The 23,555-nt window shown below is 46.0% G+C and overlaps 10 non-coding genes across 10 annotated transcripts; all 10 read left to right on the forward strand.

Moving 5' to 3' along the window:
- Nucleotides 1-1,542: 1,542 nt before the first annotated feature.
- Nucleotides 1,543-1,733, forward strand: LOC130326011 (U2 spliceosomal RNA). Its single transcript, XR_008870699.1, has one exon. It is a non-coding gene; the product is annotated as a U2 spliceosomal RNA (small nuclear RNA).
- Nucleotides 1,734-3,823: 2,090 nt separating this feature from the next.
- LOC130326020 (U2 spliceosomal RNA) lies at nucleotides 3,824-4,014 on the forward strand. The gene has a single exon (XR_008870709.1). It is a non-coding gene; the product is annotated as a U2 spliceosomal RNA (small nuclear RNA).
- Nucleotides 4,015-6,101: 2,087 nt separating this feature from the next.
- On the forward strand, nucleotides 6,102-6,292 carry LOC130326022 (U2 spliceosomal RNA). The gene has a single exon (XR_008870710.1). It is a non-coding gene; the product is annotated as a U2 spliceosomal RNA (small nuclear RNA).
- A 2,095-nt stretch (nucleotides 6,293-8,387) lies between these two features.
- On the forward strand, nucleotides 8,388-8,578 carry LOC130326023 (U2 spliceosomal RNA). The gene has a single exon (XR_008870711.1). It is a non-coding gene; the product is annotated as a U2 spliceosomal RNA (small nuclear RNA).
- Nucleotides 8,579-10,669: 2,091 nt separating this feature from the next.
- Nucleotides 10,670-10,860, forward strand: LOC130326019 (U2 spliceosomal RNA). Its single transcript, XR_008870708.1, has one exon. It is a non-coding gene; the product is annotated as a U2 spliceosomal RNA (small nuclear RNA).
- Nucleotides 10,861-12,948: 2,088 nt separating this feature from the next.
- On the forward strand, nucleotides 12,949-13,139 carry LOC130326024 (U2 spliceosomal RNA). The gene has a single exon (XR_008870712.1). It is a non-coding gene; the product is annotated as a U2 spliceosomal RNA (small nuclear RNA).
- Nucleotides 13,140-15,231: 2,092 nt separating this feature from the next.
- LOC130326012 (U2 spliceosomal RNA) lies at nucleotides 15,232-15,422 on the forward strand. The gene has a single exon (XR_008870700.1). It is a non-coding gene; the product is annotated as a U2 spliceosomal RNA (small nuclear RNA).
- Nucleotides 15,423-17,514: 2,092 nt separating this feature from the next.
- LOC130326013 (U2 spliceosomal RNA) lies at nucleotides 17,515-17,705 on the forward strand. The gene has a single exon (XR_008870701.1). It is a non-coding gene; the product is annotated as a U2 spliceosomal RNA (small nuclear RNA).
- A 2,091-nt stretch (nucleotides 17,706-19,796) lies between these two features.
- Nucleotides 19,797-19,987, forward strand: LOC130326014 (U2 spliceosomal RNA). Its single transcript, XR_008870702.1, has one exon. It is a non-coding gene; the product is annotated as a U2 spliceosomal RNA (small nuclear RNA).
- A 2,090-nt stretch (nucleotides 19,988-22,077) lies between these two features.
- On the forward strand, nucleotides 22,078-22,268 carry LOC130326015 (U2 spliceosomal RNA). Its single transcript, XR_008870704.1, has one exon. It is a non-coding gene; the product is annotated as a U2 spliceosomal RNA (small nuclear RNA).
- Nucleotides 22,269-23,555: the final 1,287 nt, after the last annotated feature.

Below are 23,555 nucleotides of genomic sequence, written 5' to 3' on the forward strand. Positions count from 1 at the left end.
GGCAAAGACAAATGCTTCCAGCCATCCATTGCACTAATGGATTGGTCATCAGCTGGCTGTCTATGTCCCGCATCAATATAGACCAAAGTACAGAGGGTTAGGCTATGCTATTGTGCACCTACCTGATGCATCAGAAGGTGCGAGGCCCTTGCTAAATTCTGTGCACAGACTTTGAGATCTATGCTTTAGACTGTATCTAAACCTGCTCCAACATGGACTGACATTCTGGCCTACTTTCAGCCGATGCGACTTGTCTGTCGCTGAACAGTCGCTTTTTATGTATTCAGCACCTATGTATAATGTTGTAAAAATGCTCTAGAAGCTAAAGTCGCAGAAATGTCACACATATTTGGCCTGCAACTTTCTGTGCGACAAATTCAGACAGGAAAAATCAGTATAAATCCTTAGAAAATTATCCCCCAGTGTCTCCATCTGCTGGCGGTATTGAATAAGCATTGCTGCACTGATGGGGTATGCATTAGACGAAAAAAAAGAAGAAAAAGAAGAATAATACGCCCAGAAAAGAGGCGAAAAGGAGAAAAACGTAAAAAAACGTGAAAAAAAAGTAAGAGGAAGAGAAGGGAAAAAAAGGTGGAAATGGGTTTAAAAGTGATTTCGGCGGAGAAATATATATATATATATATATATATATATATATATATATATATATGCGCACACACACACATAGATATAAACGTATTCTCCGTTGAGATATTGCAGCCGCTGCTGTGTCCAGGCCCAGGAGCCTTAGCACTGTGCTGTGATGTCACTCAATACCACTGACATCACTAGGTGTAAACAACATCTCTCCTTTGCTGTGTATGTGACTATGGAGCTGTTTGGTGATGTCGTCTATTACGGCCTTCATAGAAGCAACAGGAGATTGTTGCATCCATCTTGAACCCTCAGAACTACAGTGCTATGATGTCACTCACTTCCACAGGCCTTGCAGAGTGTAAACAACAACAACCCAGCTTTGTTGTGTATGTAACCAAAGGGATTTGTGATGTCACCTAGAACCTTCACAGCAGCGACAGCTTTATGAGGAGCATCAGCACTGCTCTGCCTGAGCAGAACCATCACCGCCATAGGTTGTCAAATAACCCGGATTTAACCCACACAGGTAAGTCCAATGGGGTGCAGGCATGTCCTCTATGCTTACAGCTTCCCGTGGGTGTTGGTTTGATACCGTTTGGGGACAGCCAAGGAGGCATCTGCAGGCAACAAAGGTAGGTGTGTGCTTGTGTGTGTGTTTCCTATGCAGATCCTAAGCCCAGTGTCACATGCAAGTAGGAGGAGTAAGAAGGGTTCCTGGCAAATCCGGGTTATGGATTGCATTTAAAAAGGCCCCGTGGGAGTGCAATGGGCCCCTGTCTTGCTGCTTAGCAATAATGGTATGGGTTTAGGTTCTGCTGTGTGTACTGGTGGTTGACTGCCCCCCAGCCCAGAGTGTGCATGGAAAATTGTCTGGCAGCCTCCCTGACAGCAAGCAGTGATAGTGCCCATGAAGGGGACCTTGTTGGGCCCGCCCCTTTCACGGTTATCGCTTCTCGGCCTTTTGGCTAAGATCAAGTGTAGTATCTGTTCTTATCAGTTTAATATCTGATACGTCCCCTATCTGGGGACCATATATTAAATGGATTTTTGAGAACGGGGGCCGATTTCGAAGCTTGCTTCCGTCGCCCTATGCATTGACCCGATATGGCAGTATCTTCGGGTACAGTGCACCACCCCCTTACAGGGTTAAAAAGAAAGATTCCTACTTTCATTGCTACCTGCTTGCTGGCTAGCCAGCTAGCCAGCCCTGTGGGCCTTGCTGCTGCTGCAGCCAAAAAACAAAAGGTGGTGCTGCTGCTGCTTCTGCTGCTTCTGCTTCTGCTTGTGTCTGGCCCCTGTTGGAGCGTCCAGGCACAGGACTTCTGCTGCTGCTGACTAAATGGCCTCCTTAATTGGATCATTTGAGTAGCCAGCACACCTGTGCAGGTAGGGCATGACATGATAGGCAGCTGCCTTGATAGCGGGTGGGTGCTGAATGTTCCTAATTGACAAAATAAGATTAATGCTTATGAAGAAATATAAAATCTCATCCCTTCCCCAATATCGCGCCACACCCCTACCCCTTAATTCCCTGGTTGAACGTGATGGACATATGTCTTTTTTCGACCGTACTAACTATGTAACTATGTAACATAACATGGGGGGGGGGGGGTCTCCTGGCTGTTCACACAGGTGTGTCATTGCTGTACATTGACCATGCATTGCTTCTGTGGTATTGCAAAGGCAAAGACAAATGCTTCCAGCCATCCATTGCACTAATGGATTGGTCATCAGCTGGCTGTCTATGTCCCGCATCAATATAGACCAAAGTACAGAGGGTTAGGCTATGCTATTGTGCACCTACCTGATGCATCAGAAGGTGCGAGGCCCTTGCTAAATTCTGTGCACAGACTTTGAGATCTATGCTTTAGACTGTATCTAAACCTGCTCCAACATGGACTGACATTCTGGCCTACTTTCAGCCGATGCGACTTGTCTGTCGCTGAACAGTCGCTTTTTATGTATTCAGCACCTATGTATAATGTTGTAAAAATGCTCTAGAAGCTAAAGTCGCAGAAATGTCACACATATTTGGCCTGCAACTTTCTGTGCGACAAATTCAGACAGGAAAAATCAGTATAAATCCTTAGAAAATTATCCCCCAGTGTCTCCATCTGCTGGCGGTATTGAATAAGCATTGCTGCACTGATGGGGTATGCATTAGACGAAAAAAAAGAAGAAAAAGAAGAATAATACGCCCAGAAAAGAGGCGAAAAGGAGAAAAACGTAAAAAAACGTGAAAAAAAAGTAAGAGGAAGAGAAGGGAAAAAAAGGTGGAAATGGGTTTAAAAGTGATTTCGGCGGAGAAATATATATATATATATATATATATATATATATATATATATATATATGCGCACACACACACATAGATATAAACGTATTCTCCGTTGAGATATTGCAGCCGCTGCTGTGTCCAGGCCCAGGAGCCTTAGCACTGTGCTGTGATGTCACTCAATACCACTGACATCACTAGGTGTAAACAACATCTCTCCTTTGCTGTGTATGTGACTATGGAGCTGTTTGGTGATGTCGTCTATTACGGCCTTCATAGAAGCAACAGGAGATTGTTGCATCCATCTTGAACCCTCAGAACTACAGTGCTATGATGTCACTCACTTCCACAGGCCTTGCAGAGTGTAAACAACAACAACCCAGCTTTGTTGTGTATGTAACCAAAGGGATTTGTGATGTCACCTAGAACCTTCACAGCAGCGACAGCTTTATGAGGAGCATCAGCACTGCTCTGCCTGAGCAGAACCATCACCGCCATAGGTTGTCAAATAACCCGGATTTAACCCACACAGGTAAGTCCAATGGGGTGCAGGCATGTCCTCTATGCTTACAGCTTCCCGTGGGTGTTGGTTTGATACCGTTTGGGGACAGCCAAGGAGGCATCTGCAGGCAACAAAGGTAGGTGTGTGCTTGTGTGTGTGTTTCCTATGCAGATCCTAAGCCCAGTGTCACATGCAAGTAGGAGGAGTAAGAAGGGTTCCTGGCAAATCCGGGTTATGGATTGCATTTAAAAAGGCCCCGTGGGAGTGCAATGGGCCCCTGTCTTGCTGCTTAGCAATAATGGTATGGGTTTAGGTTCTGCTGTGTGTACTGGTGGTTGACTGCCCCCCAGCCCAGAGTGTGCATGGAAAATTGTCTGGCAGCCTCCCTGACAGCAAGCAGTGATAGTGCCCATGAAGGGGACCTTGTTGGGCCCGCCCCTTTCACGGTTATCGCTTCTCGGCCTTTTGGCTAAGATCAAGTGTAGTATCTGTTCTTATCAGTTTAATATCTGATACGTCCCCTATCTGGGGACCATATATTAAATGGATTTTTGAGAACGGGGGCCGATTTCGAAGCTTGCTTCCGTCGCCCTATGCATTGACCCGATATGGCAGTATCTTCGGGTACAGTGCACCACCCCCTTACAGGGTTAAAAAGAAAGATTCCTACTTTCATTGCTACCTGCTTGCTGGCTAGCCAGCTAGCCAGCCCTGTGGGCCTTGCTGCTGCTGCAGCCAAAAAACAAAAGGTGGTGCTGCTGCTGCTTCTGCTGCTTCTGCTTCTGCTTGTGTCTGGCCCCTGTTGGAGCGTCCAGGCACAGGACTTCTGCTGCTGCTGACTAAATGGCCTCCTTAATTGGATCATTTGAGTAGCCAGCACACCTGTGCAGGTAGGGCATGACATGATAGGCAGCTGCCTTGATAGCGGGTGGGTGCTGAATGTTCCTAATTGACAAAATAAGATTAATGCTTATGAAGAAATATAAAATCTCATCCCTTCCCCAATATCGCGCCACACCCCTACCCCTTAATTCCCTGGTTGAACGTGATGGACATATGTCTTTTTTCGACCGTACTAACTATGTAACTATGTAACATAACATGGGGGGGGGGGGTCTCCTGGCTGTTCACACAGGTGTGTCATTGCTGTACATTGACCATGCATTGCTTCTGTGGTATTGCAAAGGCAAAGACAAATGCTTCCAGCCATCCATTGCACTAATGGATTGGTCATCAGCTGGCTGTCTATGTCCCGCATCAATATAGACCAAAGTACAGAGGGTTAGGCTATGCTATTGTGCACCTACCTGATGCATCAGAAGGTGCGAGGCCCTTGCTAAATTCTGTGCACAGACTTTGAGATCTATGCTTTAGACTGTATCTAAACCTGCTCCAACATGGACTGACATTCTGGCCTACTTTCAGCCGATGCGACTTGTCTGTCGCTGAACAGTCGCTTTTTATGTATTCAGCACCTATGTATAATGTTGTAAAAATGCTCTAGAAGCTAAAGTCGCAGAAATGTCACACATATTTGGCCTGCAACTTTCTGTGCGACAAATTCAGACAGGAAAAATCAGTATAAATCCTTAGAAAATTATCCCCCAGTGTCTCCATCTGCTGGCGGTATTGAATAAGCATTGCTGCACTGATGGGGTATGCATTAGACGAAAAAAAAGAAGAAAAAGAAGAATAATACGCCCAGAAAAGAGGCGAAAAGGAGAAAAACGTAAAAAAACGTGAAAAAAAAGTAAGAGGAAGAGAAGGGAAAAAAAGGTGGAAATGGGTTTAAAAGTGATTTCGGCGGAGAAATATATATATATATATATATATATATATATATATATATATATATGCGCACACACACACATAGATATAAACGTATTCTCCGTTGAGATATTGCAGCCGCTGCTGTGTCCAGGCCCAGGAGCCTTAGCACTGTGCTGTGATGTCACTCAATACCACTGACATCACTAGGTGTAAACAACATCTCTCCTTTGCTGTGTATGTGACTATGGAGCTGTTTGGTGATGTCGTCTATTACGGCCTTCATAGAAGCAACAGGAGATTGTTGCATCCATCTTGAACCCTCAGAACTACAGTGCTATGATGTCACTCACTTCCACAGGCCTTGCAGAGTGTAAACAACAACAACCCAGCTTTGTTGTGTATGTAACCAAAGGGATTTGTGATGTCACCTAGAACCTTCACAGCAGCGACAGCTTTATGAGGAGCATCAGCACTGCTCTGCCTGAGCAGAACCATCACCGCCATAGGTTGTCAAATAACCCGGATTTAACCCACACAGGTAAGTCCAATGGGGTGCAGGCATGTCCTCTATGCTTACAGCTTCCCGTGGGTGTTGGTTTGATACCGTTTGGGGACAGCCAAGGAGGCATCTGCAGGCAACAAAGGTAGGTGTGTGCTTGTGTGTGTGTTTCCTATGCAGATCCTAAGCCCAGTGTCACATGCAAGTAGGAGGAGTAAGAAGGGTTCCTGGCAAATCCGGGTTATGGATTGCATTTAAAAAGGCCCCGTGGGAGTGCAATGGGCCCCTGTCTTGCTGCTTAGCAATAATGGTATGGGTTTAGGTTCTGCTGTGTGTACTGGTGGTTGACTGCCCCCCAGCCCAGAGTGTGCATGGAAAATTGTCTGGCAGCCTCCCTGACAGCAAGCAGTGATAGTGCCCATGAAGGGGACCTTGTTGGGCCCGCCCCTTTCACGGTTATCGCTTCTCGGCCTTTTGGCTAAGATCAAGTGTAGTATCTGTTCTTATCAGTTTAATATCTGATACGTCCCCTATCTGGGGACCATATATTAAATGGATTTTTGAGAACGGGGGCCGATTTCGAAGCTTGCTTCCGTCGCCCTATGCATTGACCCGATATGGCAGTATCTTCGGGTACAGTGCACCACCCCCTTACAGGGTTAAAAAGAAAGATTCCTACTTTCATTGCTACCTGCTTGCTGGCTAGCCAGCTAGCCAGCCCTGTGGGCCTTGCTGCTGCTGCAGCCAAAAAACAAAAGGTGGTGCTGCTGCTGCTTCTGCTGCTTCTGCTTCTGCTTGTGTCTGGCCCCTGTTGGAGCGTCCAGGCACAGGACTTCTGCTGCTGCTGACTAAATGGCCTCCTTAATTGGATCATTTGAGTAGCCAGCACACCTGTGCAGGTAGGGCATGACATGATAGGCAGCTGCCTTGATAGCGGGTGGGTGCTGAATGTTCCTAATTGACAAAATAAGATTAATGCTTATGAAGAAATATAAAATCTCATCCCTTCCCCAATATCGCGCCACACCCCTACCCCTTAATTCCCTGGTTGAACGTGATGGACATATGTCTTTTTTCGACCGTACTAACTATGTAACTATGTAACATAACATGGGGGGGGGGGGGGGGGGTCTCCTGGCTGTTCACACAGGTGTGTCATTGCTGTACATTGACCATGCATTGCTTCTGTGGTATTGCAAAGGCAAAGACAAATGCTTCCAGCCATCCATTGCACTAATGGATTGGTCATCAGCTGGCTGTCTATGTCCCGCATCAATATAGACCAAAGTACAGAGGGTTAGGCTATGCTATTGTGCACCTACCTGATGCATCAGAAGGTGCGAGGCCCTTGCTAAATTCTGTGCACAGACTTTGAGATCTATGCTTTAGACTGTATCTAAACCTGCTCCAACATGGACTGACATTCTGGCCTACTTTCAGCCGATGCGACTTGTCTGTCGCTGAACAGTCGCTTTTTATGTATTCAGCACCTATGTATAATGTTGTAAAAATGCTCTAGAAGCTAAAGTCGCAGAAATGTCACACATATTTGGCCTGCAACTTTCTGTGCGACAAATTCAGACAGGAAAAATCAGTATAAATCCTTAGAAAATTATCCCCCAGTGTCTCCATCTGCTGGCGGTATTGAATAAGCATTGCTGCACTGATGGGGTATGCATTAGACGAAAAAAAAGAAGAAAAAGAAGAATAATACGCCCAGAAAAGAGGCGAAAAGGAGAAAAACGTAAAAAAACGTGAAAAAAAAGTAAGAGGAAGAGAAGGGAAAAAAAGGTGGAAATGGGTTTAAAAGTGATTTCGGCGGAGAAATATATATATATATATATATATATATATATATATATATATATATATGCGCACACACACACATAGATATAAACGTATTCTCCGTTGAGATATTGCAGCCGCTGCTGTGTCCAGGCCCAGGAGCCTTAGCACTGTGCTGTGATGTCACTCAATACCACTGACATCACTAGGTGTAAACAACATCTCTCCTTTGCTGTGTATGTGACTATGGAGCTGTTTGGTGATGTCGTCTATTACGGCCTTCATAGAAGCAACAGGAGATTGTTGCATCCATCTTGAACCCTCAGAACTACAGTGCTATGATGTCACTCACTTCCACAGGCCTTGCAGAGTGTAAACAACAACAACCCAGCTTTGTTGTGTATGTAACCAAAGGGATTTGTGATGTCACCTAGAACCTTCACAGCAGCGACAGCTTTATGAGGAGCATCAGCACTGCTCTGCCTGAGCAGAACCATCACCGCCATAGGTTGTCAAATAACCCGGATTTAACCCACACAGGTAAGTCCAATGGGGTGCAGGCATGTCCTCTATGCTTACAGCTTCCCGTGGGTGTTGGTTTGATACCGTTTGGGGACAGCCAAGGAGGCATCTGCAGGCAACAAAGGTAGGTGTGTGCTTGTGTGTGTGTTTCCTATGCAGATCCTAAGCCCAGTGTCACATGCAAGTAGGAGGAGTAAGAAGGGTTCCTGGCAAATCCGGGTTATGGATTGCATTTAAAAAGGCCCCGTGGGAGTGCAATGGGCCCCTGTCTTGCTGCTTAGCAATAATGGTATGGGTTTAGGTTCTGCTGTGTGTACTGGTGGTTGACTGCCCCCCAGCCCAGAGTGTGCATGGAAAATTGTCTGGCAGCCTCCCTGACAGCAAGCAGTGATAGTGCCCATGAAGGGGACCTTGTTGGGCCCGCCCCTTTCACGGTTATCGCTTCTCGGCCTTTTGGCTAAGATCAAGTGTAGTATCTGTTCTTATCAGTTTAATATCTGATACGTCCCCTATCTGGGGACCATATATTAAATGGATTTTTGAGAACGGGGGCCGATTTCGAAGCTTGCTTCCGTCGCCCTATGCATTGACCCGATATGGCAGTATCTTCGGGTACAGTGCACCACCCCCTTACAGGGTTAAAAAGAAAGATTCCTACTTTCATTGCTACCTGCTTGCTGGCTAGCCAGCTAGCCAGCCCTGTGGGCCTTGCTGCTGCTGCAGCCAAAAAACAAAAGGTGGTGCTGCTGCTGCTTCTGCTGCTTCTGCTTCTGCTTGTGTCTGGCCCCTGTTGGAGCGTCCAGGCACAGGACTTCTGCTGCTGCTGACTAAATGGCCTCCTTAATTGGATCATTTGAGTAGCCAGCACACCTGTGCAGGTAGGGCATGACATGATAGGCAGCTGCCTTGATAGCGGGTGGGTGCTGAATGTTCCTAATTGACAAAATAAGATTAATGCTTATGAAGAAATATAAAATCTCATCCCTTCCCCAATATCGCGCCACACCCCTACCCCTTAATTCCCTGGTTGAACGTGATGGACATATGTCTTTTTTCGACCGTACTAACTATGTAACTATGTAACATAACATGGGGGGGGGGGGGGGGGTCTCCTGGCTGTTCACACAGGTGTGTCATTGCTGTACATTGACCATGCATTGCTTCTGTGGTATTGCAAAGGCAAAGACAAATGCTTCCAGCCATCCATTGCACTAATGGATTGGTCATCAGCTGGCTGTCTATGTCCCGCATCAATATAGACCAAAGTACAGAGGGTTAGGCTATGCTATTGTGCACCTACCTGATGCATCAGAAGGTGCGAGGCCCTTGCTAAATTCTGTGCACAGACTTTGAGATCTATGCTTTAGACTGTATCTAAACCTGCTCCAACATGGACTGACATTCTGGCCTACTTTCAGCCGATGCGACTTGTCTGTCGCTGAACAGTCGCTTTTTATGTATTCAGCACCTATGTATAATGTTGTAAAAATGCTCTAGAAGCTAAAGTCGCAGAAATGTCACACATATTTGGCCTGCAACTTTCTGTGCGACAAATTCAGACAGGAAAAATCAGTATAAATCCTTAGAAAATTATCCCCCAGTGTCTCCATCTGCTGGCGGTATTGAATAAGCATTGCTGCACTGATGGGGTATGCATTAGACGAAAAAAAAGAAGAAAAAGAAGAATAATACGCCCAGAAAAGAGGCGAAAAGGAGAAAAACGTAAAAAAACGTGAAAAAAAAGTAAGAGGAAGAGAAGGGAAAAAAAGGTGGAAATGGGTTTAAAAGTGATTTCGGCGGAGAATATATATATATATATATATATATATATATATATATATATATATGCGCACACACACACATAGATATAAACGTATTCTCCGTTGAGATATTGCAGCCGCTGCTGTGTCCAGGCCCAGGAGCCTTAGCACTGTGCTGTGATGTCACTCAATACCACTGACATCACTAGGTGTAAACAACATCTCTCCTTTGCTGTGTATGTGACTATGGAGCTGTTTGGTGATGTCGTCTATTACGGCCTTCATAGAAGCAACAGGAGATTGTTGCATCCATCTTGAACCCTCAGAACTACAGTGCTATGATGTCACTCACTTCCACAGGCCTTGCAGAGTGTAAACAACAACAACCCAGCTTTGTTGTGTATGTAACCAAAGGGATTTGTGATGTCACCTAGAACCTTCACAGCAGCGACAGCTTTATGAGGAGCATCAGCACTGCTCTGCCTGAGCAGAACCATCACCGCCATAGGTTGTCAAATAACCCGGATTTAACCCACACAGGTAAGTCCAATGGGGTGCAGGCATGTCCTCTATGCTTACAGCTTCCCGTGGGTGTTGGTTTGATACCGTTTGGGGACAGCCAAGGAGGCATCTGCAGGCAACAAAGGTAGGTGTGTGCTTGTGTGTGTGTTTCCTATGCAGATCCTAAGCCCAGTGTCACATGCAAGTAGGAGGAGTAAGAAGGGTTCCTGGCAAATCCGGGTTATGGATTGCATTTAAAAAGGCCCCGTGGGAGTGCAATGGGCCCCTGTCTTGCTGCTTAGCAATAATGGTATGGGTTTAGGTTCTGCTGTGTGTACTGGTGGTTGACTGCCCCCCAGCCCAGAGTGTGCATGGAAAATTGTCTGGCAGCCTCCCTGACAGCAAGCAGTGATAGTGCCCATGAAGGGGACCTTGTTGGGCCCGCCCCTTTCACGGTTATCGCTTCTCGGCCTTTTGGCTAAGATCAAGTGTAGTATCTGTTCTTATCAGTTTAATATCTGATACGTCCCCTATCTGGGGACCATATATTAAATGGATTTTTGAGAACGGGGGCCGATTTCGAAGTTTGCTTCCGTCGCCCTATGCATTGACCCGATATGGCAGTATCTTCGGGTACAGTGCACCACCCCCTTACAGGGTTAAAAAGAAAGATTCCTACTTTCATTGCTACCTGCTTGCTGGCTAGCCAGCTAGCCAGCCCTGTGGGCCTTGCTGCTGCTGCAGCCAAAAAACAAAAGGTGGTGCTGCTGCTGCTTCTGCTTCTGCTTGTGTCTGGCCCCTGTTGGAGCGTCCAGGCACAGGACTTCTGCTGCTGCTGACTAAATGGCCTCCTTAATTGGATCATTTGAGTAGCCAGCACACCTGTGCAGGTAGGGCATGACATGATAGGCAGCTGCCTTGATAGCGGGTGGGTGCTGAATGTTCCTAATTGACAAAATAAGATTAATGCTTATGAAGAAATATAAAATCTCATCCCTTCCCCAATATCGCGCCACACCCCTACCCCTTAATTCCCTGGTTGAACGTGATGGACATATGTCTTTTTTCGACCGTACTAACTATGTAACTATGTAACATAACATGGGGGGGGGGGGGGGGGGGGTCTCCTGGCTGTTCACACAGGTGTGTCATTGCTGTACATTGACCATGCATTGCTTCTGTGGTATTGCAAAGGCAAAGACAAATGCTTCCAGCCATCCATTGCACTAATGGATTGGTCATCAGCTGGCTGTCTATGTCCCGCATCAATATAGACCAAAGTACAGAGGGTTAGGCTATGCTATTGTGCACCTACCTGATGCATCAGAAGGTGCGAGGCCCTTGCTAAATTCTGTGCACAGACTTTGAGATCTATGCTTTAGACTGTATCTAAACCTGCTCCAACATGGACTGACATTCTGGCCTACTTTCAGCCGATGCGACTTGTCTGTCGCTGAACAGTCGCTTTTTATGTATTCAGCACCTATGTATAATGTTGTAAAAATGCTCTAGAAGCTAAAGTCGCAGAAATGTCACACATATTTGGCCTGCAACTTTCTGTGCGACAAATTCAGACAGGAAAAATCAGTATAAATCCTTAGAAAATTATCCCCCAGTGTCTCCATCTGCTGGCGGTATTGAATAAGCATTGCTGCACTGATGGGGTATGCATTAGACGAAAAAAAAGAAGAAAAAGAAGAATAATACGCCCAGAAAAGAGGCGAAAAGGAGAAAAACGTAAAAAAACGTGAAAAAAAAGTAAGAGGAAGAGAAGGGAAAAAAAGGTGGAAATGGGTTTAAAAGTGATTTCGGCGGAGAAATATATATATATATATATATATATATATATATATATATATATATATGCGCACACACACACATAGATATAAACGTATTCTCCGTTGAGATATTGCAGCCGCTGCTGTGTCCAGGCCCAGGAGCCTTAGCACTGTGCTGTGATGTCACTCAATACCACTGACATCACTAGGTGTAAACAACATCTCTCCTTTGCTGTGTATGTGACTATGGAGCTGTTTGGTGATGTCGTCTATTACGGCCTTCATAGAAGCAACAGGAGATTGTTGCATCCATCTTGAACCCTCAGAACTACAGTGCTATGATGTCACTCACTTCCACAGGCCTTGCAGAGTGTAAACAACAACAACCCAGCTTTGTTGTGTATGTAACCAAAGGGATTTGTGATGTCACCTAGAACCTTCACAGCAGCGACAGCTTTATGAGGAGCATCAGCACTGCTCTGCCTGAGCAGAACCATCACCGCCATAGGTTGTCAAATAACCCGGATTTAACCCACACAGGTAAGTCCAATGGGGTGCAGGCATGTCCTCTATGCTTACAGCTTCCCGTGGGTGTTGGTTTGATACCGTTTGGGGACAGCCAAGGAGGCATCTGCAGGCAACAAAGGTAGGTGTGTGCTTGTGTGTGTGTTTCCTATGCAGATCCTAAGCCCAGTGTCACATGCAAGTAGGAGGAGTAAGAAGGGTTCCTGGCAAATCCGGGTTATGGATTGCATTTAAAAAGGCCCCGTGGGAGTGCAATGGGCCCCTGTCTTGCTGCTTAGCAATAATGGTATGGGTTTAGGTTCTGCTGTGTGTACTGGTGGTTGACTGCCCCCCAGCCCAGAGTGTGCATGGAAAATTGTCTGGCAGCCTCCCTGACAGCAAGCAGTGATAGTGCCCATGAAGGGGACCTTGTTGGGCCCGCCCCTTTCACGGTTATCGCTTCTCGGCCTTTTGGCTAAGATCAAGTGTAGTATCTGTTCTTATCAGTTTAATATCTGATACGTCCCCTATCTGGGGACCATATATTAAATGGATTTTTGAGAACGGGGGCCGATTTCGAAGCTTGCTTCCGTCGCCCTATGCATTGACCCGATATGGCAGTATCTTCGGGTACAGTGCACCACCCCCTTACAGGGTTAAAAAGAAAGATTCCTACTTTCATTGCTACCTGCTTGCTGGCTAGCCAGCTAGCCAGCCCTGTGGGCCTTGCTGCTGCTGCAGCCAAAAAACAAAAGGTGGTGCTGCTGCTGCTTCTGCTGCTTCTGCTTCTGCTTGTGTCTGGCCCCTGTTGGAGCGTCCAGGCACAGGACTTCTGCTGCTGCTGACTAAATGGCCTCCTTAATTGGATCATTTGAGTAGCCAGCACACCTGTGCAGGTAGGGCATGACATGATAGGCAGCTGCCTTGATAGCGGGTGGGTGCTGAATGTTCCTAATTGACAAAATAAGATTAATGCTTATGAAGAAATATAAAATCTCATCCCTTCCCCAATATCGCGCCACACCCCTACCCCTTAATTCCCTGGTTGAACGTGATGGACATATGTCTTTTTTCGACCGTACTAACTATGTAACTATGTAACATAACATGGGGGGGGGGGGGGGTCTCCTGGCTGTTCACACAGGTGTGTCATTGCTGTACATTGACCATGCATTGCTTCTGTGGTATTGCAAAGGCAAAGACAAATGCTTCCAGCCATCCATTGCACTAATGGATTGGTCATCAGCTGGCTGTCTATGTCCCGCATCAATATAGACCAAAGTACAGAGGGTTAGGCTATGCTATTGTGCACCTACCTGATGCATCAGAAGGTGCGAGGCCCTTGCTAAATTCTGTGCACAGACTTTGAGATCTATGCTTTAGACTGTATCTAAACCTGCTCCAACATGGACTGACATTCTGGCCTACTTTCAGCCGATGCGACTTGTCTGTCGCTGAACAGTCGCTTTTTATGTATTCAGCACCTATGTATAATGTTGTAAAAATGCTCTAGAAGCTAAAGTCGCAGAAATGTCACACATATTTGGCCTGCAACTTTCTGTGCGACAAATTCAGACAGGAAAAATCAGTATAAATCCTTAGAAAATTATCCCCCAGTGTCTCCATCTGCTGGCGGTATTGAATAAGCATTGCTGCACTGATGGGGTATGCATTAGACGAAAAAAAAGAAGAAAAAGAAGAATAATACGCCCAGAAAAGAGGCGAAAAGGAGAAAAACGTAAAAAAACGTGAAAAAAAAGTAAGAGGAAGAGAAGGGAAAAAAAGGTGGAAATGGGTTTAAAAGTGATTTCGGCGGAGAAATATATATATATATATATATATATATATATATATATATATATATATGCGCACACACACACATAGATATAAACGTATTCTCCGTTGAGATATTGCAGCCGCTGCTGTGTCCAGGCCCAGGAGCCTTAGCACTGTGCTGTGATGTCACTCAATACCACTGACATCACTAGGTGTAAACAACATCTCTCCTTTGCTGTGTATGTGACTATGGAGCTGTTTGGTGATGTCGTCTATTACGGCCTTCATAGAAGCAACAGGAGATTGTTGCATCCATCTTGAACCCTCAGAACTACAGTGCTATGATGTCACTCACTTCCACAGGCCTTGCAGAGTGTAAACAACAACAACCCAGCTTTGTTGTGTATGTAACCAAAGGGATTTGTGATGTCACCTAGAACCTTCACAGCAGCGACAGCTTTATGAGGAGCATCAGCACTGCTCTGCCTGAGCAGAACCATCACCGCCATAGGTTGTCAAATAACCCGGATTTAACCCACACAGGTAAGTCCAATGGGGTGCAGGCATGTCCTCTATGCTTACAGCTTCCCGTGGGTGTTGGTTTGATACCGTTTGGGGACAGCCAAGGAGGCATCTGCAGGCAACAAAGGTAGGTGTGTGCTTGTGTGTGTGTTTCCTATGCAGATCCTAAGCCCAGTGTCACATGCAAGTAGGAGGAGTAAGAAGGGTTCCTGGCAAATCCGGGTTATGGATTGCATTTAAAAAGGCCCCGTGGGAGTGCAATGGGCCCCTGTCTTGCTGCTTAGCAATAATGGTATGGGTTTAGGTTCTGCTGTGTGTACTGGTGGTTGACTGCCCCCCAGCCCAGAGTGTGCATGGAAAATTGTCTGGCAGCCTCCCTGACAGCAAGCAGTGATAGTGCCCATGAAGGGGACCTTGTTGGGCCCGCCCCTTTCACGGTTATCGCTTCTCGGCCTTTTGGCTAAGATCAAGTGTAGTATCTGTTCTTATCAGTTTAATATCTGATACGTCCCCTATCTGGGGACCATATATTAAATGGATTTTTGAGAACGGGGGCCGATTTCGAAGCTTGCTTCCGTCGCCCTATGCATTGACCCGATATGGCAGTATCTTCGGGTACAGTGCACCACCCCCTTACAGGGTTAAAAAGAAAGATTCCTACTTTCATTGCTACCTGCTTGCTGGCTAGCCAGCTAGCCAGCCCTGTGGGCCTTGCTGCTGCTGCAGCCAAAAAACAAAAGGTGGTGCTGCTGCTGCTTCTGCTGCTTCTGCTTCTGCTTGTGTCTGGCCCCTGTTGGAGCGTCCAGGCACAGGACTTCTGCTGCTGCTGACTAAATGGCCTCCTTAATTGGATCATTTGAGTAGCCAGCACACCTGTGCAGGTAGGGCATGACATGATAGGCAGCTGCCTTGATAGCGGGTGGGTGCTGAATGTTCCTAATTGACAAAATAAGATTAATGCTTATGAAGAAATATAAAATCTCATCCCTTCCCCAATATCGCGCCACACCCCTACCCCTTAATTCCCTGGTTGAACGTGATGGACATATGTCTTTTTTCGACCGTACTAACTATGTAACTATGTAACATAACATGGGGGGGGGGGGGGGGGTCTCCTGGCTGTTCACACAGGTGTGTCATTGCTGTACATTGACCATGCATTGCTTCTGTGGTATTGCAAAGGCAAAGACAAATGCTTCCAGCCATCCATTGCACTAATGGATTGGTCATCAGCTGGCTGTCTATGTCCCGCATCAATATAGACCAAAGTACAGAGGGTTAGGCTATGCTATTGTGCACCTACCTGATGCATCAGAAGGTGCGAGGCCCTTGCTAAATTCTGTGCACAGACTTTGAGATCTATGCTTTAGACTGTATCTAAACCTGCTCCAACATGGACTGACATTCTGGCCTACTTTCAGCCGATGCGACTTGTCTGTCGCTGAACAGTCGCTTTTTATGTATTCAGCACCTATGTATAATGTTGTAAAAATGCTCTAGAAGCTAAAGTCGCAGAAATGTCACACATATTTGGCCTGCAACTTTCTGTGCGACAAATTCAGACAGGAAAAATCAGTATAAATCCTTAGAAAATTATCCCCCAGTGTCTCCATCTGCTGGCGGTATTGAATAAGCATTGCTGCACTGATGGGGTATGCATTAGACGAAAAAAAAGAAGAAAAAGAAGAATAATACGCCCAGAAAAGAGGCGAAAAGGAGAAAAACGTAAAAAAACGTGAAAAAAAAGTAAGAGGAAGAGAAGGGAAAAAAAGGTGGAAATGGGTTTAAAAGTGATTTCGGCGGAGAAATATATATATATATATATATATATATATATATATATATATATATATGCGCACACACACATAGATATAAACGTATTCTCCGTTGAGATATTGCAGCCGCTGCTGTGTCCAGGCCCAGGAGCCTTAGCACTGTGCTGTGATGTCACTCAATACCACTGACATCACTAGGTGTAAACAACATCTCTCCTTTGCTGTGTATGTGACTATGGAGCTGTTTGGTGATGTCGTCTATTACGGCCTTCATAGAAGCAACAGGAGATTGTTGCATCCATCTTGAACCCTCAGAACTACAGTGCTATGATGTCACTCACTTCCACAGGCCTTGCAGAGTGTAAACAACAACAACCCAGCTTTGTTGTGTATGTAACCAAAGGGATTTGTGATGTCACCTAGAACCTTCACAGCAGCGACAGCTTTATGAGGAGCATCAGCACTGCTCTGCCTGAGCAGAACCATCACCGCCATAGGTTGTCAAATAACCCGGATTTAACCCACACAGGTAAGTCCAATGGGGTGCAGGCATGTCCTCTATGCTTACAGCTTCCCGTGGGTGTTGGTTTGATACCGTTTGGGGACAGCCAAGGAGGCATCTGCAGGCAACAAAGGTAGGTGTGTGCTTGTGTGTGTGTTTCCTATGCAGATCCTAAGCCCAGTGTCACATGCAAGTAGGAGGAGTAAGAAGGGTTCCTGGCAAATCCGGGTTATGGATTGCATTTAAAAAGGCCCCGTGGGAGTGCAATGGGCCCCTGTCTTGCTGCTTAGCAATAATGGTATGGGTTTAGGTTCTGCTGTGTGTACTGGTGGTTGACTGCCCCCCAGCCCAGAGTGTGCATGGAAAATTGTCTGGCAGCCTCCCTGACAGCAAGCAGTGATAGTGCCCATGAAGGGGACCTTGTTGGGCCCGCCCCTTTCACGGTTATCGCTTCTCGGCCTTTTGGCTAAGATCAAGTGTAGTATCTGTTCTTATCAGTTTAATATCTGATACGTCCCCTATCTGGGGACCATATATTAAATGGATTTTTGAGAACGGGGGCCGATTTCGAAGCTTGCTTCCGTCGCCCTATGCATTGACCCGATATGGCAGTATCTTCGGGTACAGTGCACCACCCCCTTACAGGGTTAAAAAGAAAGATTCCTACTTTCATTGCTACCTGCTTGCTGGCTAGCCAGCTAGCCAGCCCTGTGGGCCTTGCTGCTGCTGCAGCCAAAAAACAAAAGGTGGTGCTGCTGCTGCTTCTGCTGCTTCTGCTTCTGCTTGTGTCTGGCCCCTGTTGGAGCGTCCAGGCACAGGACTTCTGCTGCTGCTGACTAAATGGCCTCCTTAATTGGATCATTTGAGTAGCCAGCACACCTGTGCAGGTAGGGCATGACATGATAGGCAGCTGCCTTGATAGCGGGTGGGTGCTGAATGTTCCTAATTGACAAAATAAGATTAATGCTTATGAAGAAATATAAAATCTCATCCCTTCCCCAATATCGCGCCACACCCCTACCCCTTAATTCCCTGGTTGAACGTGATGGACATATGTCTTTTTTCGACCGTACTAACTATGTAACTATGTAACATAACATGGGGGGGGGGGGGGTCTCCTGGCTGTTCACACAGGTGTGTCATTGCTGTACATTGACCATGCATTGCTTCTGTGGTATTGCAAAGGCAAAGACAAATGCTTCCAGCCATCCATTGCACTAATGGATTGGTCATCAGCTGGCTGTCTATGTCCCGCATCAATATAGACCAAAGTACAGAGGGTTAGGCTATGCTATTGTGCACCTACCTGATGCATCAGAAGGTGCGAGGCCCTTGCTAAATTCTGTGCACAGACTTTGAGATCTATGCTTTAGACTGTATCTAAACCTGCTCCAACATGGACTGACATTCTGGCCTACTTTCAGCCGATGCGACTTGTCTGTCGCTGAACAGTCGCTTTTTATGTATTCAGCACCTATGTATAATGTTGTAAAAATGCTCTAGAAGCTAAAGTCGCAGAAATGTCACACATATTTGGCCTGCAACTTTCTGTGCGACAAATTCAGACAGGAAAAATCAGTATAAATCCTTAGAAAATTATCCCCCAGTGTCTCCATCTGCTGGCGGTATTGAATAAGCATTGCTGCACTGATGGGGTATGCATTAGACGAAAAAAAAGAAGAAAAAGAAGAATAATACGCCCAGAAAAGAGGCGAAAAGGAGAAAAACGTAAAAAAACGTGAAAAAAAAGTAAGAGGAAGAGAAGGGAAAAAAAGGTGGAAATGGGTTTAAAAGTGATTTCGGCGGAGAAATATATATATATATATATATATATATATATATATATATATATATATGCGCACACACACACATAGATATAAACGTATTCTCCGTTGAGATATTGCAGCCGCTGCTGTGTCCAGGCCCAGGAGCCTTAGCACTGTGCTGTGATGTCACTCAATACCACTGACATCACTAGGTGTAAACAACATCTCTCCTTTGCTGTGTATGTGACTATGGAGCTGTTTGGTGATGTCGTCTATTACGGCCTTCATAGAAGCAACAGGAGATTGTTGCATCCATCTTGAACCCTCAGAACTACAGTGCTATGATGTCACTCACTTCCACAGGCCTTGCAGAGTGTAAACAACAACAACCCAGCTTTGTTGTGTATGTAACCAAAGGGATTTGTGATGTCACCTAGAACCTTCACAGCAGCGACAGCTTTATGAGGAGCATCAGCACTGCTCTGCCTGAGCAGAACCATCACCGCCATAGGTTGTCAAATAACCCGGATTTAACCCACACAGGTAAGTCCAATGGGGTGCAGGCATGTCCTCTATGCTTACAGCTTCCCGTGGGTGTTGGTTTGATACCGTTTGGGGACAGCCAAGGAGGCATCTGCAGGCAACAAAGGTAGGTGTGTGCTTGTGTGTGTGTTTCCTATGCAGATCCTAAGCCCAGTGTCACATGCAAGTAGGAGGAGTAAGAAGGGTTCCTGGCAAATCCGGGTTATGGATTGCATTTAAAAAGGCCCCGTGGGAGTGCAATGGGCCCCTGTCTTGCTGCTTAGCAATAATGGTATGGGTTTAGGTTCTGCTGTGTGTACTGGTGGTTGACTGCCCCCCAGCCCAGAGTGTGCATGGAAAATTGTCTGGCAGCCTCCCTGACAGCAAGCAGTGATAGTGCCCATGAAGGGGACCTTGTTGGGCCCGCCCCTTTCACGGTTATCGCTTCTCGGCCTTTTGGCTAAGATCAAGTGTAGTATCTGTTCTTATCAGTTTAATATCTGATACGTCCCCTATCTGGGGACCATATATTAAATGGATTTTTGAGAACGGGGGCCGATTTCGAAGCTTGCTTCCGTCGCCCTATGCATTGACCCGATATGGCAGTATCTTCGGGTACAGTGCACCACCCCCTTACAGGGTTAAAAAGAAAGATTCCTACTTTCATTGCTACCTGCTTGCTGGCTAGCCAGCTAGCCAGCCCTGTGGGCCTTGCTGCTGCTGCAGCCAAAAAACAAAAGGTGGTGCTGCTGCTGCTTCTGCTGCTTCTGCTTCTGCTTGTGTCTGGCCCCTGTTGGAGCGTCCAGGCACAGGACTTCTGCTGCTGCTGACTAAATGGCCTCCTTAATTGGATCATTTGAGTAGCCAGCACACCTGTGCAGGTAGGGCATGACATGATAGGCAGCTGCCTTGATAGCGGGTGGGTGCTGAATGTTCCTAATTGACAAAATAAGATTAATGCTTATGAAGAAATATAAAATCTCATCCCTTCCCCAATATCGCGCCACACCCCACCCCTTAATTCCCTGGTTGAACGTGATGGACATATGTCTTTTTTCGACCGTACTAACTATGTAACTATGTAACATAACATGGGGGGGGGGGGGGGGTCTCCTGGCTGTTCACACAGGTGTGTCATTGCTGTACATTGACCATGCATTGCTTCTGTGGTATTGCAAAGGCAAAGACAAATGCTTCCAGCCATCCATTGCACTAATGGATTGGTCATCAGCTGGCTGTCTATGTCCCGCATCAATATAGACCAAAGTACAGAGGGTTAGGCTATGCTATTGTGCACCTACCTGATGCATCAGAAGGTGCGAGGCCCTTGCTAAATTCTGTGCACAGACTTTGAGATCTATGCTTTAGACTGTATCTAAACCTGCTCCAACATGGACTGACATTCTGGCCTACTTTCAGCCGATGCGACTTGTCTGTCGCTGAACAGTCGCTTTTTATGTATTCAGCACCTATGTATAATGTTGTAAAAATGCTCTAGAAGCTAAAGTCGCAGAAATGTCACACATATTTGGCCTGCAACTTTCTGTGCGACAAATTCAGACAGGAAAAATCAGTATAAATCCTTAGAAAATTATCCCCCAGTGTCTCCATCTGCTGGCGGTATTGAATAAGCATTGCTGCACTGATGGGGTATGCATTAGACGAAAAAAAAGAAGAAAAAGAAGAATAATACGCCCAGAAAAGAGGCGAAAAGGAGAAAAACGTAAAAAAACGTGAAAAAAAAGTAAGAGGAAGAGAAGGGAAAAAAAGGTGGAAATGGGTTTAAAAGTGATTTCGGCGGAGAAATATATATATATATATATATATATATATATATATATATATATATGCGCACACACACACATAGATATAAACGTATTCTCCGTTGAGATATTGCAGCCGCTGCTGTGTCCAGGCCCAGGAGCCTTAGCACTGTGCTGTGATGTCACTCAATACCACTGACATCACTAGGTGTAAACAACATCTCTCCTTTGCTGTGTATGTGACTATGGAGCTGTTTGGTGATGTCGTCTATTACGGCCTTCATAGAAGCAACAGGAGATTGTTGCATCCATCTTGAACCCTCAGAACTACAGTGCTATGATGTCACTCACTTCCACAGGCCTTGCAGAGTGTAAACAACAACAACCCAGCTTTGTTGTGTATGTAACCAAAGGGATTTGTGATGTCACCTAGAACCTTCACAGCAGCGACAGCTTTATGAGGAGCATCAGCACTGCTCTGCCTGAGCAGAACCATCACCGCCATAGGTTGTCAAATAACCCGGATTTAACCCACACAGGTAAGTCCAATGGGGTGCAGGCATGTCCTCTATGCTTACAGCTTCCCGTGGGTGTTGGTTTGATACCGTTTGGGGACAGCCAAGGAGGCATCTGCAGGCAACAAAGGTAGGTGTGTGCTTGTGTGTGTGTTTCCTATGCAGATCCTAAGCCCAGTGTCACATGCAAGTAGGAGGAGTAAGAAGGGTTCCTGGCAAATCCGGGTTATGGATTGCATTTAAAAAGGCCCCGTGGGAGTGCAATGGGCCCCTGTCTTGCTGCTTAGCAATAATGGTATGGGTTTAGGTTCTGCTGTGTGTACTGGTGGTTGACTGCCCCCCAGCCCAGAGTGTGCATGGAAAATTGTCTGGCAGCCTCCCTGACAGCAAGCAGTGATAGTGCCCATGAAGGGGACCTTGTTGGGCCCGCCCCTTTCACGGTTATCGCTTCTCGGCCTTTTGGCTAAGATCAAGTGTAGTATCTGTTCTTATCAGTTTAATATCTGATACGTCCCCTATCTGGGGACCATATATTAAATGGATTTTTGAGAACGGGGGCCGATTTCGAAGCTTGCTTCCGTCGCCCTATGCATTGACCCGATATGGCAGTATCTTCGGGTACAGTGCACCACCCCCTTACAGGGTTAAAAAGAAAGATTCCTACTTTCATTGCTACCTGCTTGCTGGCTAGCCAGCTAGCCAGCCCTGTGGGCCTTGCTGCTGCTGCAGCCAAAAAACAAAAGGTGGTGCTGCTGCTGCTTCTGCTGCTTCTGCTTCTGCTTGTGTCTGGCCCCTGTTGGAGCGTCCAGGCACAGGACTTCTGCTGCTGCTGACTAAATGGCCTCCTTAATTGGATCATTTGAGTAGCCAGCACACCTGTGCAGGTAGGGCATGACATGATAGGCAGCTGCCTTGATAGCGGGTGGGTGCTGAATGTTCCTAATTGACAAAATAAGATTAATGCTTATGAAGAAATATAAAATCTCATCCCTTCCCCAATATCGCGCCACACCCCTACCCCTTAATTCCCTGGTTGAACGTGATGGACATATGTCTTTTTTCGACCGTACTAACTATGTAACTATGTAACATAACATGGGGGGGGGGGGGGGGGTCTCCTGGCTGTTCACACAGGTGTGTCATTGCTGTACATTGACCATGCATTGCTTCTGTGGTATTGCAAAGGCAAAGACAAATGCTTCCAGCCATCCATTGCACTAATGGATTGGTCATCAGCTGGCTGTCTATGTCCCGCATCAATATAGACCAAAGTACAGAGGGTTAGGCTATGCTATTGTGCACCTACCTGATGCATCAGAAGGTGCGAGGCCCTTGCTAAATTCTGTGCACAGACTTTGAGATCTATGCTTTAGACTGTATCTAAACCTGCTCCAACATGGACTGACATTCTGGCCTACTTTCAGCCGATGCGACTTGTCTGTCGCTGAACAGTCGCTTTTTATGTATTCAGCACCTATGTATAATGTTGTAAAAATGCTCTAGAAGCTAAAGTCGCAGAAATGTCACACATATTTGGCCTGCAACTTTCTGTGCGACAAATTCAGACAGGAAAAATCAGTATAAATCCTTAGAAAATTATCCCCCAGTGTCTCCATCTGCTGGCGGTATTGAATAAGCATTGCTGCACTGATGGGGTATGCATTAGACGAAAAAAAAGAAGAAAAAGAAGAATAATACGCCCAGAAAAGAGGCGAAAAGGAGAAAAACGTAAAAAAACGTGAAAAAAAAGTAAGAGGAAGAGAAGGGAAAAAAAGGTGGAAATGGGTTTAAAAGTGATTTCGGCGGAGAAATATATATATATATATATATATATATATATATATATATATATATATGCGCACACACACATAGATATAAACGTATTCTCCGTTGAGATATTGCAGCCGCTGCTGTGTCCAGG

This window comes from Hyla sarda, unplaced genomic scaffold (genome assembly GCF_029499605.1).
Source record: "Hyla sarda isolate aHylSar1 unplaced genomic scaffold, aHylSar1.hap1 scaffold_2788, whole genome shotgun sequence".
NCBI classification, from domain to species: Eukaryota; Metazoa; Chordata; class Amphibia; order Anura; family Hylidae; genus Hyla; species Hyla sarda.